Source organism: Pristiophorus japonicus, unplaced genomic scaffold, assembly GCF_044704955.1.
Source record: "Pristiophorus japonicus isolate sPriJap1 unplaced genomic scaffold, sPriJap1.hap1 HAP1_SCAFFOLD_272, whole genome shotgun sequence".
NCBI lineage: Eukaryota > Metazoa > Chordata > Chondrichthyes > Pristiophoridae > Pristiophorus > Pristiophorus japonicus.
In genome coordinates, this window is record NW_027252472.1 from 365,133 (window position 1) to 386,789 (window position 21,657).

Sequence of the window (21,657 nt, forward strand, 5' to 3'; positions counted from 1 at the left end):
GTCGGAGGGGCAGTACTGAGGGAGTGCCGCACAGTCGGAGGGGCAGTACTGAGGGAGCGCCGCACTGCGATGTAGGCAGGACAGTACTGAGGGAGCGCCGCACTGTCGGAGGGGCTGTACTGAGGGAGTGCCGCACTGTCGGAGGGGCAGTACTGAGGGAGCCCCGCACTGTCGGAGGGGCAGTACTGAGGGAGCCCCGCACTGTTGGAGGGGCAGTACTGAGGGGGCGCCGCACTGTTGGAGGGGCAGTACTGAGGGAGAGCTGCACTGTCGGAGGGGCAGTACTGAGGGAGTGCCGTACTGTCGGAGGGGCAGTACTGAGGGAGTGCCGCACTGTCGGAGGGGCAGTACTGAGGGGGCGCCGCACTGTTGGAGGGGCAGTACTGAGGGAGAGCCGCACTGTCGGAGGGGCAGTACTGAGGGAGCCCCGCACTGTCGGAGGGGCAGTACTGAGGGAGTGCCGTACTGTCGGAGGGGCAGTACTGAGGGAGCGCCGCACTGTCGGAGGGATAGTACTGAGGGAGCGCCGCACTGTCGGAGGGGCAGTACAGAGGGAGTGCCGTACTGCGCTGTCGGAGGGACAGTACTGAGGGAGTGCTGCACTGTCGGAGGGGCGGTACTGAGGGAGCGCCGCACTGTCGGAGGGGCAGTACTGAGGGAGCGCCGCACTGTCGGAGGGGCAGTACTGAGGGAGCGCCGCACTGTCGGAGGGGCAGTACTGAGGGAGTGCCGCACTGTCGGAGGGGAAATACTGAGGGAGCCCCGCACTGTCGGAGGGGCAGTACTGAGGGAGTGCCGCACTGTCGGAGGGGTAGTACTGAAGGAGGGCCGCACTGTCGGAGGGGCAGTACTGAGGGAGCGCTGCACTGTCGGAGGGGCAGTGCTGAGGGAGCGCCGCACTGTCGGAGGGGCAGTACTGAGCGAGCGCCGCACTGTCGGAGGGGCAGTACTGAGGGAGAGCCGCACTGTCGGAGGGGCAGTACTGAGGGAGCACCGCACTGTCGGAGGGGCAGTACGGAGGGAGTGCCGCACTGTCGGAGGGGCAGTACTGAGGGAGCGCCGCACTGTCGGAGGGGCAGTACTGAGGGAGTGCCGCACTGTCGGAGGGGCAGTACTGAGGGAGCGCCGCACTGTCGGAGGGGCAGTACTGAGGGAGCACCGCACTGTCGGAGTGGCAGTACTGAGGGAGAGCCGCACTGTCGGAGGGGCAGTGCTGAGGGGCAGTGCTAAGGGAGCGCCGCACTGTCGGAGGGGCAGTACTGAGGGAGCGCCGCACTGTCGGAGGGGCAGTACTGAGGGGCAGTGCTAAGGGAGCGCCGCACTGTCGGAGGGGCAGTACTGAGGGAGAGCCGCACTGTCGGAGGGGCAGTACTGAGGGAGCACCGCACTGTCGGAGGGGCAGTACGGAGGGAGTGCCGCACTGTCGGAGGGGCAGTACTGAGGGAGCGCCGCACTGTCGGAGGGGCAGTACTGAGGGAGTGCCGCACTGTCGGAGGGGCAGTACTGAGGGAGCGCCGCACTGTCGGAGGGGCAGTACTGAGGGAGCACCGCACTGTCGGAGTGGCAGTACTGAGGGAGAGCCACGCACTGTCGGAGGGGCAGTGCTGAGGGGCAGTGCTAAGGGAGCGCCGCACTGTCGGAGGGGCAGTACTGAGGGAGCCCCGCACTGTCGGAGGGGCGGTACTGAGGGAGCCCCGCACTGTCGGAGGGGCAGTACAGAGGGGGCGCCGCACTGTCGGAGGGGCAGTACTGAGGGAGTGCCGCACTGTCGGAGGGGCAGTACTGAGGGAGCCCCGCACTGTCGGAGGGGCAGTACTGAGGGAGCCCCGCACTGTCGGAGGGGCAGTACTGAGGGAGCCCCGCACTGTCGGAGGGGCAGTACTGAGGGAGCCCTGTACTGCACTGTCGGAGGGGCAGTACTGAGGGAGCCCCGCACTGTCGGAGGGGCAGTACTGAGGGAGCGCCGCACTGTCGGAGGGGCAGTACTGAGGGAGCGCCGCACTGTCGGAGGGGCAGTACTGAGGGAGCGCCGTACTGTCGGAGGGGCAGTACTGAGGGAGCGGCGCACTGTCGGAGGGGCAGTACTGAGGGAGCGCCGCACTGTCGGAGGGGCAGTACTGAGGGAGCGCCGCACTGTCGGAGGGGCAGTACTGAGGGAGCGCCGCACTGTCGGAGGGGCTGTACTGAGGGAGCCCCGCACTGTCGGAGGGGCAGTACTGAGGAAGCGCCGCACTGTCGGAGGGGCAGTACTGAGGGAGCGCCGTACTGCGCTGTCGGAGGGACAGGACTGAGGGAGTGCTGCACTGTCGGAGGGGCTGTATTGAGGGAGCCCCGCACTGTCGAAGGGGCAGTACTGAGGGAGTGCCGTACTGTCGGAGGGGCAGTACTGAGGGAGCCCCGCACTGTCGGAGGGGCAGTACTGAGGGAGGGCCGCACTGTCGGAGGGGCAGTACTGAGGGAGCCCCGCACTGTCGGAGGGGCAGTACTGAGGGAGCCCCGCACTGTCGGAGGGGCAGTACTGAGGGGGCGCCGCACTGTCGGAGGGGCGGTACTGAGGGAGCCTCGCACTGTCGGAGGGGCAGTACTGAGGGAGTGCCGCAATGTCGGAGGGGCAGTACTGAGGGGGCGCCCTACTGCTGAGGGGCAGTACTGAGGGAGCCCCGCACTGTCGGAGGGGCAGTACGGAGGGAGTGCCGCACTGTCGGAGGGGCAGTACTGAGGGAGCGCCGCACTGTCGGAGGGGCAGTACTGAGGGAGCGCCGCACTGTCGGAGGGGCAGTACTGAGGTAGCGCCGCACTGTCGGAGGGGCAGTACTGAGGTAGCGCCGCACTGTCGGAGGGGCAGTACTGAGGGAGCGCCGCACTGTCGGAGGGGCAGTACTGAGGGAACGCCGCACTGTCGGAGGGACGGTACTGAGGGAGCCCCGCACTGTCGGAGGGGCAGTACTGAGGGAGCCCCGTACTGCGCTGTCGGAGGGGCGGTACTGAGGAAGCCCCGTACTGCACTGTCAGAGGGGCAGTACTGAGGGAGCGCCGCACTGTCGGAGGGGCAGTACTGAGGGAGCGCCGCACTGTCGGAGTGGCAGTACTGAGGGAGTGCTGCACTTTCGAAGGAGCAGTACTGAGGGAGTGCCGCACTGTCGGAGGGGCAGTACTGAGGGAGCCCCGCACTGTCGGAGGGGCAGTACTGAGGGAGCCCCGCACTGTCGGAGGGGCAGTACTGAGGGAGCGCCGCACTGTCGGAGGGGCAGTACTGAGGGAGCCCCGTACTGCGCTGTCGGAGGGGCAGTACTGAGGGAGCGCCGCACTGTCGGAGGGGCAGTACTGAGGGAGCGCCGCACTGTCGGAGGGGCAGTACTGAGGGAGTGCTGCACTTTCGAAGGAGCAGTACTGAGGGAGTGCCGCACTGTCGGAGGGGCAGTACTGAGGGAGCCCTGTACTGCGCTGTCGGAGGGGCAGTACTGCCGGAGCCCCGCACTGTCGGAGGGGCAGTACTGAGGGAGCCCCGTACTGCACTGTCGGAGGGGCAGTACTGAGGGAGCGCCGCACTGTCGGAGGGGCAGTACTGAGGGATCCCCGCACTGTCGGAGGGGCAGTACTGAGGGAGCGCCGCACTGTCGGAGGGGCAGTACTGAGAGAGCGCCGCACTGTCGGAGGGGCAGTACTGAGGGAGCGCCGTACTGTCGGAGGGGCAGTACTGAGGGAGCGCCGTACTGTCGGAGGGGCAGTACTGAGGGAGCGCCGCACTGTCGGAGGGGCAGTACTGAGGGACCGCCGCACTGTCGGAGGGGCAGTACTGAGGGAGCGCCGCACTGTCGGAGGGGCAGTACTGAGGGAGCGCCGCACTGTCGGAGGGGCAGTACTGAGGGAGCGCCGCACTGTCGGAGGGGCTGTACTGAGGGAGTGCCGTACTGCGCTGTCGGAGGGGCAGTACTGAGGGAGTGCCGCACTGTCGGAGGGGCAGTACTGAGGAAGCGCCGCACTGTCGGAGGGGCAGTACTGAGGGGCAGTGCTAAGGGAGCGCCGCACTGTCGGAGGGGCAGTACTGAGGGAGCCCCGCACTGTCGGAGGGGCGGTACTGAGGGAGCCCCGCACTGTCGGAGGGGCAGTACAGAGGGGGCGCCGCGCTGTCGGAGGGGCAGTACTGAGGGAGTGCCGCACTGTCGGAGGGGCAGTACTGAGGGAGCCCCGCACTGTCGGAGGGGCAGTACTGAGGGAGCCCCGCACTGTCGGAGGGGCAGTACTGAGGGAGCCCCGCACTGTCGGAGGGGCAGTACTGAGGGAGCCCCGCACTGTCGGAGGGGCAGTACTGAGGGAGCCCCGCACTGTCGGAGGGGCAGTACTGAGGGAGCCCCGCACTGTCGGAGGGGCAGTACTGAGGGAGCGCCGTACTGTCGGAGGGGCAGTACTGAGGGAGCGCCGCACTGTCGGAGGGGCAGTACTGAGGGAGCGCCGCACTGTCGTAGGGGCAGTACTGAGGGAGCGCCGCACTGTCGGAGGGGCAGGACTGAGGGAGCGCTGCACTGTCGGAGGGGCTGTATTGAGGGAGCCCCGCACTGTCGAAGGGGCAGTACTGAGGGAGTGCCGTACTGTCGGAGGGGCAGTACTGAGGGAGCCCCGCACTGTCGGAGGGGCAGTACTGAGGGAGGGCCGCACTGTCGGAGGGGCAGTACTGAGGGAGCCCCGCACTGTCGGAGGGGCAGTACTGAGGGAGTGCCGCACTGTCGGAGGGGCAGTACTGAGGGGGCGCCGCACTGTCGGAGGGGCGGTACTGAGGGAGCCTCGCACTGTCGGAGGAGCAGTACTGAGGGAGTGCCGCAATGTCGGAGGGGCAGTACTGAGGGGGCGCCCTACTGCTGAGGGGCAGTACTGAGGGAGCCCCGCACTGTCGGAGGGGCAGTACTGACGGAGTGCCGTACTGCGCTGTAGGCGGGACAGTACTGAGGGAGCCCCGCACTGTCGGAGGGGCAGTACGGAGGGAGTGCCGCACTGTCGGAGGGGCAGTACTGAGGGAGCGCCGCACTGTCGGAGGGGCAGTACTGAGGGAGCGCCGCACTGTCGGAGGGGCAGTACTGAGGTAGCGCCGCACTGTCGGAGGGGCAGTACTGAGGTAGCGCCGCACTGTCGGAGGGGCAGTACTGAGGGAGCGCCGCACTGTCGGAGGGGCAGTACTGAGGGAGCGCCGCACTGTCGGAGGGGCAGTACTGAGGGACCGCCGCACTGTCGGAGGGGCAGTACTGAGGGAGCGCCGCACTGTCGGAGGGGCAGTACTGAGGGAGCGCCGCACTGTCGGAGGGGCAGTACTGAGGGAGTGCCGCACTGTCGGAGGGGCAGTACTGAGGGAGTGCCGCACTGTCGGAGGGGCGGTACTGAGGGGGCGCCGCACTGTCGGAGGGGCAGTACTGAGGGAGCCCCGCACTGTCAGAGGGGCAGTACTGAGGGAGCCCCGCACTGTCGGAGGGACGGTACTGAGGGAGCCCCGCACTGTCGGAGGGGCAGTACTGAGGGAGCCCCGTACTGCGCTGTCGGAGGGGCGGTACTGCGGGAGGCCCGCACTGTCGGAGGGGCAGTACTGAGGAAGCCCCGTACTGCACTGTCAGAGGGGCAGTACTGAGGGAGCGCCGCACTGTCGGAGGGGCAGTACTGAGGGAGCGCTGCACTGTCGGAGGGGCAGTACTGAGGGAGTGCCGCACTGTCGGAGGGGCAGTACTGAGGGAGCCCCGCACTGTCGGAGGGGCAGTACTGAGGGAGCCCCGCACTGTCGGAGGGGCAGTACTGAGGGAGCCCCGTACTGTCGGTGGGGCAGTACTGAGGGAGCGCCGCACTGTCGGAGGGGCAGTACTGAGGGAGCGCCGCACTGTCGGAGTGGCAGTACTGAGGGAGTGCCGCACTGTCGGAGGGGCAGTACTGAGGGAGCCCCGCACTGTCGGAGGGGCAGTACTGAGGGAGCCCCGCACTGTCGGAGGGGCAGTACTGAGGGAGCCCTGTACTGCGCTGTCGGAGGGGCAGTACTGCCGGAGCCCCGCACTGTCGGAGGGGCAGTACTGAGGGAGCCCCGTACTGCACTGTCGGAGGGGCAGTACTGAGGGAGCGCCGCACTGTCGGAGGGGCAGTACTGAGGGATCCCCGCACTGTCGGAGGGGCAGTACTGAGGGAGCGCCGCACTGTCGGAGGGGCAGTACTGAGAGAGCGGCGCACTGTCGGAGGGGCAGTACTGAGGGAGCGCCGTACTGTCGGAGGGGCAGTACTGAGGGAGCGCCGTACTGTCGGAGGGGCAGTACTGAGGGAGCGCCGTACTGTCGGAGGGGCAGTACTGAGGGAGCGCCGCACTGTCGGTGGGGCAGTACTGAGGGACCGCCGCACTGTCGGAGGGGCAGTACTGAGGGAGCGCCGCACTGTCGGAGGGGCAGTACTGAGGGAGCGCCGCACTGTCGGAGGGGCAGTACTGAGGGAGCGCCGCACTGTCGGAGGGGCTGTACTGAGGGAGTGCCGTACTGCGCTGTCGGAGGGGCAGTACTGAGGGAGCCCCGCACTGTCGGAGGGGCAGTACTGAGGGAGCCCTGCACTGTCGGAGGGGCAGTACTGAGGGAGTGCGCACTGTCGGAGGGTCAGTACTGAGGGAGCCCCGTACTGCGCTGTCGGAGGGGCAGTACTGAGGGAGCGCCGTACTTTCGGAGGGGCAGTACTGAGGGAGCGCCGCACTGTCGGAGGGGCAGTACTGAGGGAGTGCCGTACTGCGCTGTTGGAGGGACAGTACTGAGGGAGTGCCGTACTGTCGGAGGGGCAGTACTGAGGGAGTGCCGCACTGTCGGAGGGGCAGTACTGAGGGAGTGCCGCACTGTCGGAGGGGCAGTACTGAGGGAGGGCCGCACTGTCGGAGGGGCAGTACTGAGGGAGCGCCACACTGTCGGAGGGGCAGTACTGAGGGAGTGCCGCACTGTCGGAGGGGCAGTACTGAGGGAGGGCTGCACAGTCGGAGGGGCAGTACTGAGGGAGCGCCACACTGTCGGAGGGGCATTACTGAGGGAGCGCCGCACTGTCGGAGGGGCAGTACTGAGGGAGTGCCGTACTGCGCTGTTGGAGTGACAGTACTGAGGGAGCCCCGGACTGTCGGAGGGGCGGTACTGATGGAGCCCCGCACTGTCGGAGGGGCGGTACTGAGGGGGCGCCGCACTGTCGGAGGGGCAATACTGAGGGAGCCCCGCACTGTCGGAGGGGCAGTACTGAGGGAGTGCCGCACTGTCGGAGGGGCAGTACTGAGGGAGTGCCGCACTGTCGGAGGGGCAATACTGAGGGAGCCCCGCACTGTCGGAGGGGCAGTACTGAGGGGGCGCCGCATTGTCGGAGGGGCAGTACTGAGGGAGTGCCGCACTGTCGGAGGGGCAGTACTGAGGGAGTGCCGCACTGTCGGAGGGGCAGTACTGAGGTTGTGCCGCACTGTCGGAGGGGCAGTACTGAGGGAGTGCCGCACTGTCAGAGGGGCAGTACTGAGGGAGTGCCGCAATGTCGGAGGGGCAGTACTGAGGGGGCGCCCTACTGCTGAGGGGCAGTACTGAGGGAGCCCCGCACTGTCGGAGGGGCAGTACTGAGGGAGCGCCGCACTGTCGGAGGGGCAGTACTGAGGGAGTGCCGCACTGTCGGAGGGGCAGTACTGAGGGAGCGCCGCACTGTCGGAGGGGCAGTACTGAGGGAGTGCCGCACTGTCGGAGGGGCAGTACTGAGGGAGTGCCGCACTGTCGGGGCAGTACTGAGGGACCGCCGCACTGTCGGAGGGGCAGTACTGAGGGAGTGCCGTACTGTCGGAGGGGCAGTACTGAGGGAGTGCCGCACTGTCGGAGAGGCAGTACTGAGGGAGTGCCGCACTGTCGGAGGGGCAGTACTGAGGGAGTGCCGCACTGCGCTGTCGGAGGGGCAGTACTGAGGGAGCGCCGCACTGTCCGAGGGGCAGTACTGAGGGAGTGCCGCACTGTCGGGGCAGTACTGAGGGACCGCCGCACTGTCGGAGGGGCAGTACTGAGGGAGTGCCGTACTGTCGGAGGGGCAGTACTGAGGGAGTGCCGCACTGTCGGAGGGGCGGTACTGAGGGAGCCCCGCACTGTCGGAGGGGCAGTACTGAGGGAGTGCCGCAATGTCGGAGGGGCAGTACTGAGGGGGCGCCCTACTGCTGAGGGGCAGTACTGAGGGAGTGCCGCACTGTCGGAGGGGCAGTACTGAGGGAGCCCCGCACTGTCGGAGGGGCAGTACTGAGGGAGTGCCGTACTGCGCTGTCGGAGGGGCAGTACTGAGGAAGCCCCGCACTGTCGGAGTGGCAGTACTGAGGGAGCCCCGCACTGTCGGAGGGGCGGTACTGAGGGGGCGCCGCACTGTCGGAGGGGCAGTACTGAGGGAGCCCCGCACTGTCGGAGGGGCAGTACTGAGGGAGTGCCGCACTGTCGGAGGGGCAGTACTGAGGGGGCGCCGCACTGTCGGAGGGGCAGTACTGAGGGAGCCCCGCACTGTCGGAGGGGCAGTACTGAGGGAGTGCCGCACTGTCGGAGGGGCAGTACTGAGGGAGTGCTGCACTGTCGGAGGGGCAGTACTGAGGGAGTGCCGCACTGTCGGAGGGGCAGTACTGAGGGAGCCCCGCACTGTCGGAGGGGCAGTACTGAGGGAGTGCCGCACTGTCGGAGGGGCAGTACTGAGGGAGCCCCGTACTGCACTGTCGGAGGGGCAGTACTGAGGGAGCCCCGCACTGTCGGAGGGGCAGTACTGAGGGAGCCCCGCACTGTCGGAGGGGCAGTACTGAGGGAGTGCCGCACTGTCGGAAGGACAGTACTGAGGGAGTGCCGCACTGTCGGAGGGGCAGTACTGAGGGAGTGCCATACTGCGCTGTTGGAGGGACAGTACTGAGGGAGTGCCGCACTGTCGGAGGGGCAGTACTGAGGGAGCGCCGTACTGTCGGAGGGGCAGTACTGAGGGAGCCCCGTACTGCACTGTCGGAGGGGCAGTGCTGTGGGAGCCCCGCACTGTCGGAGGGGCAATACTGAGGGAGCGCCGCACTGTCGGAGGGGCAGTACTGAGGGAGCGCCGCACTGTCGGAGGGGCAGTACTGAAGGAGCGCCGCACTGTCGGAGGGGCAGTACTGAGGGAGCGCCGCACTGTCGGAGGGGCAGTACTGAGGGACCGCCGCACTGTCGGAGGGGCAGTACTGAGGGAGTGCCGCACTGTCGGAGGGGCAGTACTGAGGGAGCGCCGTACTGTCGGAGGGGCAGTACTGAGGGAGTGCCGCACTATCGGAGGGGCAGTACTGAGGGGGCGCCCTACTGCTCAGGGCCAGTACTGAGGGAGCCCCGCACTGTCGGAGGGGCGGTACTGAGGGAGCCCCGTACTGCACTGTCGGAGGGGCAATACTGAGGGAGCGCCGCAATGTCGGAGGGGCAGTACTGAGGGAGCGCCGCACTGTCGGAGGGGCAGTACTGAGGGAGCGCCGCACTGTCGGAGGGGCAGTACTGAGGGAGTGCCGCACTGTCGGAGGGGCAGTACTGAGGGAGCGCCGTACTGTCGGAGGGGCGGTACTGAGGGGGCGCCGCACTGTCGGAGGGGCAGTACTGAGGGGGCGCCGCACTGTCGGAGGGGCAGTACTGAGGGAGTGCCGCACTGTCGGAGGGGCAGTACTGAGGGAGTGCCGCACTGTCGGAGGGGCAGTACTGAGGGAGTGCCGCACTGTCGGAGGGGCAGTACTGAGGGAGTGCCGCACTGTCGGAGGGGCAGTACTGAGGGAGCGCCGCACTGTCGGAGGGGCGGTACTGAGGGAGCCTCGCACTGTCGGAGGGGCAGTACTGAGGGAGTGCCACAATGTCGGAGGGGCAGTACTGAGGGGGCGCCCTACTGCTGAGGGGCAGTACTGAGGGAGCCCCGCACTGTCGGAGGGGCAGTACTGAGGGAGTGCTGCACTGTCGGAGGGGCAGTACTGAGGGAGTGCCGCACTGTCGGAGGGGCAGTACTGAGGGAGTGCCGCACTGTCGGAGGGGCAGTACTGAGGGAGCCCCGCACTGTCGGAGGGGCAGTACTGAGGGAGCCCCGCACTGTCGGAGGGGCAGTACTGAGGGAGCCCCGCACTGTCGGAGGGGCAGTACTGAGGGAGCCCCGCACTGTCGGAGGGGCAGTACTGAGGGAGCCCCGCACTGTCGGAGGGGCACTACTGAGGGAGCCCCGCACTGTCGGAGGGGCAGTACTGAGGGAGCCCCGCACTGTCGGAGGGGCACTACTGAGGGAGCCCCGCACTGTCGGAGGGGCAGTACTGAGGGAGTGCCGCACTGTCGGAGGGGCAGTACTGAGGGAGCCCCGCACTGTCGGAGGGGCAGTACTGAGGGAGCCCCGCACTGTCGGAGGGGCAGTACTGAGGGAGTGCCGCACTGTCGAAGGGGCAGTACTGAGGGAGTGCCGCACTGTCGGAGGGGCAGTACTGAGGGAGTGCCGCACTGTCGAAGGGGCAGTACTGAGGGAGTGCCGCACTGTCGGAGGGGCAGTACTGAGGGAGTGCCGCACTGTCGGAGGGGCAGTACTGAGGGAGTGCCGCACTGTCGGAGGGGCAGTACTGAGGGAGTGCTGCACTGTCGGAGGGGCGGTACTGAGGGAGCCTCGCACTGTCGGAGGGGTAGTACTGAGGGAGTGCCGCACTGTCGGAGGGGCTGTACTGAGGGAGTGCTGCACTGTCGGAGGGGCAGTACTGAGGGAGTGCCGCACTGTCGGAGGTGCAGTACTAAGGGAGCGCCGCACTGTCGGAGGGGCAGTACTGAGGGAGTGCCGTACTGCGCTGTTGGAGGGACAGTACTGAGGGAGTGCCGCACTGTCGGAGGGGCAGTACTGAGGGAGTGCCGCACTGTCGGAGGGGCAGTACTGAGGGAGCGCCGTACTGTCGGAGGGGCAGTACTGAGGGAGCCCCGCACTGTCGGAGGGGCAGTACTGAGGGAGTGCCGTACTGTCGGAGGGGCAGTACTGAGGGAGTGCTGCACTGTCGGTGGGGCAGTACTGAGGGAGTGCCGCAATGTCGGAGGTGCAGTACTGAGGGGGCGCCGCACTGTCGGAGGGGCAGTACTGAGGGAGTGCCGCACTGTCGGAGGGGCAGTACTGAGGGAGCCCCGTACTGCGCTGTCGGAGGGGCAGTACTGAGGGAGCCCCGCACTGTCGGAGGGGCGGTACTGAGGGGGCGCCGCACTGTCGGAGGGGCAGTACTGAGGGAGTGCCGCACTGTCGGAGGGGCAGTACTGAGGGAGCCCCGCACTGTCGGAGGGGCAGTACTGAGGGAGCGCCGCAATGTCGGAGGGGCAGTACTGAGGGAGCGCCGCACTGTCGGAGGGACAGTACTGAGGGAGTGCCGCACTGTCGGAGGGGCAGTACTGAGGGAGCCCCGCACTGTCGGAGGGGCAGTACTGAGGGAGCCCCGCACTGTCGGAGGGACAGTACTGAGGGAGCCCCGCACTGTCGGAGGGGCAGTACTGAGGGAGCCCCGCACTGTCGGAGGGACAGTACTGAGGGAGCCCCGCACTGTCGGAGGGGCAATACTGAGGGAGCGCCGCACTGTCGGAGGGGCAGTACAGAGGGAGCGCCGCACTGTCGGAGGGGCAATACTGAGGGAGTGCCGCACTGTCGGAGGGGCAGTACTGAGGGAGCGCCGCACTGTCGGAGGGGCAGTACAGAGGGAGTGCCGTACTGCGCTGTTGGAGGGACAGTACTGAGGGAGTGCCGCACTGTCGGAGGGGCAGTACTGAGGGAGTGCCGCACTGTCGGAGGGGCGGTACTGAGGGGGCGCCGCACTGTCGGAGGGGCAGTACTGAGGGAGCGCCGCACTGTCGGAGGGGCGGTACTGAGGGGGCGTCGCACTGTCGGAGGGGCAGTACTGAGGGAGTCCCGCACTGTCGGAGGGGCAGTACTGAGGGAGTCCCGCACTGTCGGAGGGGCAGTACTGAGGGAGCCCCGCACTGTCGGAGGGGCAGTACTGAGGGAGTGCCGCACTGTCGGAGGGGCAGTACTGAGGGAGTGCCGCACTGTCGGAGGGGCAGTACTGAGGGAGTGCCGCACTGTCGGAGGGGCAGTACTGAGGGAGTGCCGCACTGTCGGAGGGGCAGTACTGAGGGAGTGCCGCACTGTCGGAGGGGCAGTACTGAGGGAGTGCCGCACTGTCGGAGGGGCAGGACTGAGGGAGCGCCGCACTGTCGGAGGGGCGGTACTGAGGGAGCCTCGCACTGTCGGAGGGGCAGTACTGAGGGAGTGCCACAATGTCGGAGGGGCAGTACTGAGGGAGTGCCGCACTGTCGAAGGGCAGTACTGAGGGAGTGCCGCACTGTTGAAGGGCCAGTACTGAGGGAGTGCCGCACTGTTGAAGGGCCAGTACTGAGGGAGTGCCGCACTGTCGGAGGGGCCGTACTGAGGGAGTGCCGCACTGTCGGAGAGGCAGTACTGAGGGAGCGCCGCACTGTCGGAGGGGCAGTACTGAGGGAGCGCCGTACTGTCGGAGGGACAGTATTGAGGGAGCCCCGCACTGTCGGAGGGGCAGTACTGAGGGAGCCCCGCACTGTCGGAGGGGCACGACTGAGTGAGCCCCGCACTGTCGGAGGGGCAGTACTGAGGGGGCGCCGCACTGTCGGAGGGGCAGTACTGTGGGAGTGCCGCACTGTCGAAGGGGCAGTACTGAGGGAGTGCCGCACTGTCGGAGGGGCAGTACTGAGGAGTGCCGCACTGTCGGAGGGGCAGTACTGAGGGAGTGCCGCACTGTCGGAGGGGCAGTACTGAGGGAGTGCTGCACTGTCGGAGGGGCGGTACTGAGGGAGCCTCGCACTGTCGGAGGGGCAGTACTGAGGGAGTGCCGCACTGTCGGAGGGGCTGTACTGAGGGAGTGCTGCACTGTCGGAGGGGCAGTACTGAGGGAGTGCCGCACTGTCGGAGGGGCAGTACTAAGGGAGCGCCGCACTGTCGGAGGGGCAGTACTGAGGGAGTGCCGTACTGCGCTGTTGGAGGGACAGTACTGAGGGAGTGCCGCACTGTCGGAGGGGCAGTACTGAGGGAGTGCCGCACTGTCGGAGGGGCAGTACTGAGGGAGCGCCGTACTGTCGGAGGGGCAGTACTGAGGGAGCCCCGCACTGTCGGAGGGGCAGTACTGAGGGAGTGCCGTACTGTCGGAGGGGCAGTACTGAGGGAGTGCCGCAATGTCGGAGGGGCAGTACTGAGGGAGCCCCGCACTGTCGGAGGGGCAGTACTGAGGGAGTGCCGCACTGTCGGAGGGGCAGTACTGAGGGAGTGCCGCAATGTCGGAGGTGCAGTACTGAGGGGGCGCCGCACTGTCGGAGGGGCAGTACTGAGGGAGTGCCGTACTGCGCTGTCGGAGGGGCAGTACTGAGGGAGTGCCGCACTGTCGGAGGGGCAGTACTGAGGGAGCGCCGCACTGTCGGAGGGGCAGTACTAAGGGAGCGCCGCACTGTCGGAGGGGCAGTACTGAGGGAGTGCCGCACTATCGGAGGGGCAGTACTGAGGGAGTGCCTTACTGTCGGAGGGGCAGTACTGAGGGAGTGCCGCACTATCGGAGGGGCAGTACTGAGGGAGTGACGCACTGTCGGAGGGGCAGTACTGAGGGAGTGCCGCACTGTCGGAGGGGCAGTACTGAGGGAGTGACGCACTGTCGGAGGGGCAGTACTGAGGGAGCGCCGTACTGTCGGAGGGGCAGTACTGAGGGAGTGCCGCACTATCGGAGGGGCAGTACTGAGGGAGTGCCTTACTGTCGGAGGGGCAGTACTGAGGGAGTGCCGCACTATCGGAGGGGCAGTACTGAGGGAGTGCCTTACTGTCGGAGGGGCAGTACTGAGGGAGCCCCGCACTGTCGGAGGGGCAGTACTGAGGGAGCGCCGCACTGTCGGAGGGGCAGTACTGAGGGAGCGCCGCACTGTCGGAGGGGCAGTACTGAGGGAGCGCCGCACTGTCGGAGGGGCAGTACTGAGGGAGCGCCGCACTGTCGGAGGGGCAGTACTGAGGGAGCGCCGTACTGTCGGAGGGGCAGTACTGAGGGAGTGCCGCACTGTCGGAGGGGCAGTACTGAGGGAGTGCCGCACTGTCGGAGGGGCAGAACTGAGGGAGTGCCGTACTGCGCTGTCGGAGGGACAGGACTGAGGGAGTGCTGCACTGTCGGAGGGGCGGTACTGAGGGAGCGCCGCACTGTCGGAGGGGCTGTCCTGAGGGAGCGCCGCACTGTCGGAGGGGCAGTACTGAGGGAGCGCCGCACTGTCGGAGGGGCAGTACTGAGGGAGCGCTGCACTGTCGGAGAGGCAGTACTGAGGGAGTGCCGCACTGTCGGAGGGGCAGTACTGAGGGAGGGCCGCACTGTCGGAGGGGCAGTACTGAGGGAGCGCCGCACTGTCGGAGGGGCATTACTGAGGGAGCGCCGCACTGTCGGAGGGTCAGTACTGAGGGAGTGCCGTACTGCGCTGTTGGAGGGACAGTACTGAGGGAGTGCCGCACTGTCGGAGGGGCAGTACTGAGGGAGAGCCGCAGTGTCGGAGGGGCAGTACTGAGGGAGCGCCGTACTGTCGGAGGGGCAGTATTGAGGGAGCCCCGCACTGTCGGAGGGGCAGTACTGAGGGAGCCCCGCACTGTCGGAGGTGCACTACTGAGGGAGCCCCGCACTGTCGGAGGGGCAGTACTGAGGGGGCGCCGCACTGTCGGAGGGGCAGTACTGAGGGAGTGCCGCACTGTCGGAGGGGCCGTACTGAGGGAGTGCCGCACTGTCGGAGAGGCAGTACTGAGGGAGCGCCGCACTGTCGGAGGGGCAGTACTGAGGGAGCGCCGTACTGTCGGAGGGGCAGTATTGAGGGAGCCCCGCACTGTCGGAGGGGCAGTACTGAGGGAGCCCCGCACTGTCGGAGGGGCAGTACTGAGGGAGTGCCGCACTGTCGGAGGGGCTGTTCTGAGGGAGTGCTGCACTGTCGGAGGGGCAGTACTAAGGGAGCGCCGCACTGTCGGAGGGGCAGTACTGAGGGAGTGCCGTACTGCGCTGTTGGAGGGACAGTACTGAGGGAGTGCCGCACTGTCGGAGGGGCAGTACTGAGGGAGCGCCGCACTGTCGGAGGGGCAGTACTGAGGGAGCGCCGTACTGCTGAGGGGCAGTACTGAGGGAGTGCCGTACTGCGCTGTCGGAGGGGCAGTACTGAGGGAGCCCCGCACTGTCGGAGGGGCAGTACTGAGGGAGCGCCGCACTGTCGGAGGGGCAGTACTGAGGGAGCGCCGCACTGTCGGAGGGGCAGTACTGAGGGAGCGCCGCACTGTCGGAGGGGCTGCACTGAGGGAGCCCCGCACTGTCGGAGGAGCAGTACTGAGGGAGCGCCGCACTGTCGGAGGGGCAGTACTGAGGGAGCGCCGCACTGTCGGAGACGCAGTACTGAGGGAGTGCCGCACTGTCGCAGGGGCATTGCTGAGGGAGCGCCGCACTGTCGGAGGGTGCAGTACTGAGGGAGTGCCGTACTGCGCTGTTGGAGGGAGAGTACTGAGGGGGCGCCGCACTGTCGGAGGGACAGTACTGAGGGAGCCCCGCACTGTCGGAGGGACAGTACTGAGGGAGCCCCGCACTGTCGGAGGGGCAGCACTGAGGGAGCCCCGCACTGTCGGAGGGGCAGTACTGAGGGAGCGCCGCACTGTCGGAGCGACAGTACTGAGGGAGCCCCGCACTGTCGGAGGGGCAGTACTGAGGGAGTGCCGCACTGTCGGAGGGGCAGTACTGAGGGAGCCCCGTACTGTCGGTGGGGCAGTACTGAGGGAGCCCCGCACTGTCGGAGGGGCAGTACTGAGGGAGTGCCGCACTGTCGGAGGGGCAGTACTGAGGCAGCGCCGCACTGTCGGAGGGGCAGTACTGAGGGGGCGCCGCACTGTCGGAGGGGCAGTACTGAGGGAGCGCCGCACTGTCGGAGGGGCGGAACTGAGAGAGCCCCGCACTGTCGGAGGGGCAGTACTGAGGGAGCCCCGCACTGTCGCAGGGGCAGTACTGAGGGAGCGCCGCACTGTCGGAGGGGCAGTACTGAGGGAGCCCTGCACTGTCGGAGGGGCAGTACTGGGGGAGCCCTGCACTGTCGGAGGGGCAGTACTGAGGGGGCGCCGCACTGTCGGAGGGGCAGTACTGAGGGAGCCCCGCACTGTCGGAGGGGCGGTACTGAGGGGGCGCCGCACTGTCGGAGGGGCAGTACTGAGGGAGCCCCGCACTGTCGGAGGGGCAGTACTGAGGGAGCCCCGCACTGTCGGAGGGGCAGTACTGAGGGAGCTCCGCACTGTCGGAGGGGCAGTACTGAGGGAGTGCCGCACTGTCGGAGGGGCAGTACTGAGGGAGCCCCGTACTGCACTGTCGGAGGGGCAGTACTGAGGGAGCCCCGCACTGTCGGAGGGGCAGTACTGAGGGAGCCCCGCACTGTCGGAGGGGCAGTACTGAGGGAGCCCCGCACTGTCGGAGGGGCAGTACTGAGGGAGCCCCGTACTGCACTGTCGGAGGGGCAGTACTGAGGGAGCCCCGCACTGTCGGAGGGGCAGTACTGAGGGAGCGCCGCACTGTCGGAGGGGCAGTACTGAGGGAGCGCCGCACTGTCGGAGGGGCAGTACTGAGGGAGAGCCGCACTGTCGGAGGGGCAGTACTGAGGGAGCGCCGCACTGTCGGAGGGGCAGTACTGAGGGAGCGCCGTACTGTCGGAGGGGCAGTACTGAGGGAGTGCCGCACTGTCGGTGGGGCAGTACTGAGGGACCGCCGCACTGTCGGAGGGGCAGTACTGAGGGAGCGCCGCACTGACGGAGGGGCAGGACTGAGGGAGCGCCGCACTGTCGGAGGGGCTGTACTGAGGGAGTGCCGCACTGTCGGAGGGGCAGTACTGAGGGAGCCCCGCACTGTCGGAGGGGCGGTACTGAGGGAGCCCCGCACTGTCGGAGGGGCAGTACTGAGGGGGCGCCGCACTGTCGGAGGGGAAGTACTGAGGGAGTGCCGTACTGTCGGAGGGGCAGTACTGAGGGAGTGCCGTACTGTCGGAGGGGCAGTACTGAGGGAGCCCCGCACTGTCGGAGGGGCAGTACTGAGGGAGTGACGCACTGTCGGAGGGGCAGTACTGAGGGAGTGCCGTACTGTCGGAGGGGCAGTACTGAGGGACCGCCGCACTGTCGCAGGGGCAGTACTGAGGGAGCGCCGCACTGTCGGAGGGGCAGTACTGAGGGAGCGCCGCACTGTCGGAGGGGCAGTACTGAGGGAGCCCCGCACTGTCGGAGGGGCAGTACTGAAGGAGCCCCGCACTGTCGGAGGGGCAGTACTGAGGGAGTGCCGCACTGTCGGAGGGGCAGTACTGAGGGAGCGCCGCACTGTCGGAGGGGCAGAACTGAGGGAGTGCCGCACTGTCGGAGGGGCAGTACTGAGGGAGTGCCGTACTGCGCTGTCGGAGGGACAGGACTGAGGGAGTGCCGCACTGTCGGAGGGGCAGTACTGAGGGAGGGCCGCACTGTCGGAGGGGCAGTACTGAGGGAGCGCTGCACTGTCGGAGAGGCAGTACTGAGGGAGTGCCGCACTGTCGGAGGGGCAGTACTGAGGGAGGGCCGCACTGTCGGAGGGGCAGTACTGAGGGAGCGCCGCACTGTCGGAGGGGCATTACTGAGGGAGCGCCGCACTGTCGGAGGGTCAGTACTGAGGGAGTGCCGTACTGCGCTGTTGGAGGGACAGTACTGAGGGAGTGCCGCACTGTCGGAGGGGCAGTACTGAGGGAGAGCCGCACTGTCGGAGGGGCAGTACTGAGGGAGCGCCGTACTGTCGGAGGGGCAGTATTGAGGGAGCCCCGCACTGTCGGAGGGGCAGTACTGAGGGAGCGCCGCACTGTCGGAGGGGCAGTACTGAGGGAGTGCCGCACTGTCGGAGGGGCAGTACTGAGGGAGCGCCGCATTGTCGGAGGGGCAGTACTGAGGGAGCGCCGCACTGTCGGAGGGGCAGTACTGAGGGAGCGCCGCACTGTCGGAGGGGCAGTACTGAGGGAGCGCCGTACTGTCGGAGGGGCGGTACTGAGGGACCGCCGCACTGTCGGAGGGGCAATACTGAGGGAGCCCCGCACTGTCGGAGGGGCAGTACTGCACTGTCGGAGGGGCAATACTGAGGGAGCGCCGCACTGTCGGAGGGGCAGTACTGAGGGAGCGCCGTACTGTCGGAGGGGCAGTACTGAAGGAGCCCCGCACTGTCGGAGGGGCAATACTGAGGGAGCCCCGCACTGTCGGAGGGGCAGTACTGAGGGAGCCCCGCACTGTCGGAGGGGCAGTACTGAGGGAGCCCCGCACTGTCGGAGGGGCAGTACTGAGGGAGTGCCGCACTGTCGGAGGGGCAGTACTGAGGGAGCGCCGCACTGTCGGAGGGGCAGTACTGAGGGAGCGCCGCACTGTCGGAGGGGCAGTACTGAGGGAGCGCCATACTGTCGGAGGGGCGGTACTGAGGGACCGCCGCACTGTCGGAGGGGCAGGACTGAGGGAGTGCCGCACTGTCGGTGGGGCCGTACTGAGGGACCGCCGCACTGTCGGAGGGGCAGTACTGAGGGAGCGCCGCACTGTCGGAGGGGCAGGACTGAGGGAGCGCCGCACTGTCGGAGGGGCTGTACTGAGGGAGTGCCGCACTGTCGGAGGGGCAGTACTGAGGGAGAGCCGCACTGTCGGAGGGGCAGTACTGAGGGAGCCCCGCACTGTCGGAGGGGCAGTACTGAGGGAGCGCCGCACTGTCGGAGGGGCAGTACTGAGGGAGCGCCGCACTGTCGGAGGGGCAGTACTGAGGGAGCGCCGTACTGTCGGAGGGGCAGTACTGAGGGAGCGCCGCACTGTCGGAGGGGCAGTACTGAGGGAGTGCCGCACTGTCGGTGGGGCAGTACTGAGGGACCGCCGCACTGTCGGAGGGGCAGTACTGAGGGAGCGCCGCACTGTCGGAGGGGCAGGACTGAGGGAGCGCCGCACTGTCGGAGGGGCTGTACTGAGGGAGTGCCGTACTGCGCTGTCGGAGGGGCAGTACTGAGGGAGCCCCGCACTGTCGGAGGGGCAGTACTGAGGGAGCACCGCACTGTCGGAGGGGCAGTACTGAGGGGGCGCCGCACTGTCGGAGGGGAAGTACTGAGGGAGTGCCGTACTGTCGGAGGGGCAGTACTGAGGGAGCGCCGTACTGTCGGAGGGGCAGTACTGAGGGAGTGCCGTACTGTCGGAGGGGAAGTACTGAGGGAGTGCCGTACTGTCGGAGGGGCAGTACTGAGGGAGCGCCGTACTGTCGGAGGGGCAGTACTGAGGGAGTGCCGTACTGTCGGAGGGGCAGTACTGAGGGAGCGCTGCACTGTCGGAGGGGCAGTACTGAGGGAGTGCCGTACTGTCGGAGGGGCAGTACTGAGGGAGGGCCGTACTGTCGGAGGGGCAGTACTGAGGGAGTGCCGTACTGTCGGAGGGGCAGTACTGAGGGAGTGCCGTACTGTCGGAGGGGCAGTACTGAGGGAGTGCCGTACTGTCGGAGGGGCAGTACTGAGGGAGTGCCGCACTGTCGGAGGGGCAGTACTGAGGGAGCGCCGCACTGTCGGAGGGGCAGTACTGAGGGAGCGCCGTACTGCGCTGTCGGAGGGACAGGACTGAGGGAGTGCTGCACTGTCGGAGGGGCGGTACTGAGGGAGCGCCGCACTGTCGGAGGGGCTGTCCTGAGGGAGCGCTGCACTGTCGGAGGGGCAGTACTGAGGGAGCGCCGCACTGTCGGAGGGGCAGTACTGAGGGAGCGCTGCACTGTCGGAGGGGCAGTACTGAGGGAGCGCCGCACTGTCGGAGGGGCAGTACTGAGGGAGCGCCGCACTGTCGGAGGGGCTGTCCTGAGGGAGCGCTGCACTGTCGGAGGGGCAGTACTGAGGGAGCGCCGCACTGTCGGAGGGGCAGTACTGAGGGAGTGCCGCACTGTCGGAGAGGCAGTACTGAGGGAGCGCTGCACTGTCGGAGAGGCAGTACTGAGGGAGTGCCGCACTGTCGGAGGGGCAGTACTGAGGGAGCGCTGCACTGTCGGAGAGGCAGTACTGAGGGAGTGCCGCACTGTCGGAGGGGCAGTACTGAGGGAGGGCCGCACTGTCGGAGGGGCAGTACTGAGGGAGCGCCGCACTGTCGGAGGGGCATTACTGAGGGAGCGCCGCACTGTCGGAGGGTCAGTACTGAGGGAGCGCCGTACTGTCGGAGGGGCAGTACTGAGGGAGCGCCGCACTGTCGGAGGGGCAGTACTGAGGGAGCCCCGCACTGTCGGAGGGGCAGTACTGAGGGAGTGCCGCAGTGTCGGAGGGGCAGTACTGAGGGAGTGCCGCAGTGTCGGAGGGGCAGTACTGAGGGAGTGCTGCACTGTCGCAGGGGCAGTACTGAGGGAGGGCCGCACTGTCGGAGGGGCAGTACTGAGGGAGCGACGCACTGTCGGAGGGGCATTGCTGAGGGAGCGCCGCACTGTCGGAGGGGCAGTACTGAGGGAGTGCCGTACTGCGCTGTTGGAGGGAGAGTACTGAGGGAGTGCCGCACTGTCGGAGGGGCAGTACTGAGGGAGTGCCGCACTGTCGGAGGGGCAGTACTGAGGGAGTGCCGCACTGTCGGAGGGGCAATACTGAGGGAGTGCCGTACTGTCGGAGGGGCAGTACTGAGGGAGCCCCGCACTGTCGGAGGGGCAGTACTGAAGGAGCGCCGCACTGTCGGAGGGGCTGTACTGAGGGAGCCCCGCACTGTCGGAGGGGCAGTACTGAGGGAGTGCCGCACTGTCGGAGGGGCAGTACTGAGGGAGTGCCGCACTGTCGGAGGGGCAGAACTGAGGGAGTGCCGTACTGCGCTGTCGGAGGGACAGGACTGAGGGAGTGCTGCACTGTCGGAGGGGCGGTACTGAGGGAGCGCCGCACTGTCGGAGGGGCTGTCCTGAGGGAGCGCCGCACTGTCGGAGGGGCAGTACTGAGGGAGCGCCGCACTGTCGGAGGGGCAGTACTGAGGGAGCGCTGCACTGTCGGAGAGGCAGTACTGAGGGAGTGCCGCACTGTCGGAGGGGCAGTACTGAGGGAGGGCCGCACTGTCGGAGGGGCAGTACTGAGGGAGCGCCGCACTGTCGGAGGGGCATTACTGAGGGAGCGCCGCACTGTCGGAGGGTCAGTACTGAGGGAGTGCCGTACTGCGCTGTTGGAGGGACAGTACTGAGGGAGTGCCGCACTGTCGGAGGGGCAGTACTGAGGGAGAGCCGCACTGTCGGAGGGGCAGTACTGAGGGAGCGCCGTACTGTCGGAGGGGCAGTATTGAGGGAGCCCCGCACTGTCGGAGGGGCAGTACTGAGGGAGAGCCGCACTGTCGGAGGGGCAGTACTGAGGGAGCGCCGTACTGTCGGAGGGGCAGTATTGAGGGAGCCCCGCACTGTCGAAGGGGCAGTACTGAGGGAGCCCCGCACTGTCGGAGGTGCACTACTGAGGGAGCCCCGCACTGTCGGAGGGGCAGTACTGAGGGGGCGCCGCACTGTCGGAGGGGCAGTACTGAGGGAGTGCCGCACTGTTGAAGGGCCAGTACTGAGGGAGTGCCGCACTGTCGGAGGGGCCGTACTGAGGGAGTGCCGCACTGTCGGAGGGGCAGTACTGAGGGAGTGCCGTACTGCGCTGTCGGAGGGGCAGTACTGAG

The 21,657-nt window shown here is 67.5% G+C and overlaps 1 protein-coding gene across 1 annotated transcript in view; it reads right to left on the reverse strand.

The window, feature by feature from the left end:
* The window catches only part of LOC139247556 (zinc finger protein 91-like), a 100,879-nt gene that overhangs the window by 64,543 nt on the left and 14,679 nt on the right, over positions 1–21,657 (reverse strand). The gene's annotated exons all lie outside the window — the stretch shown is intronic.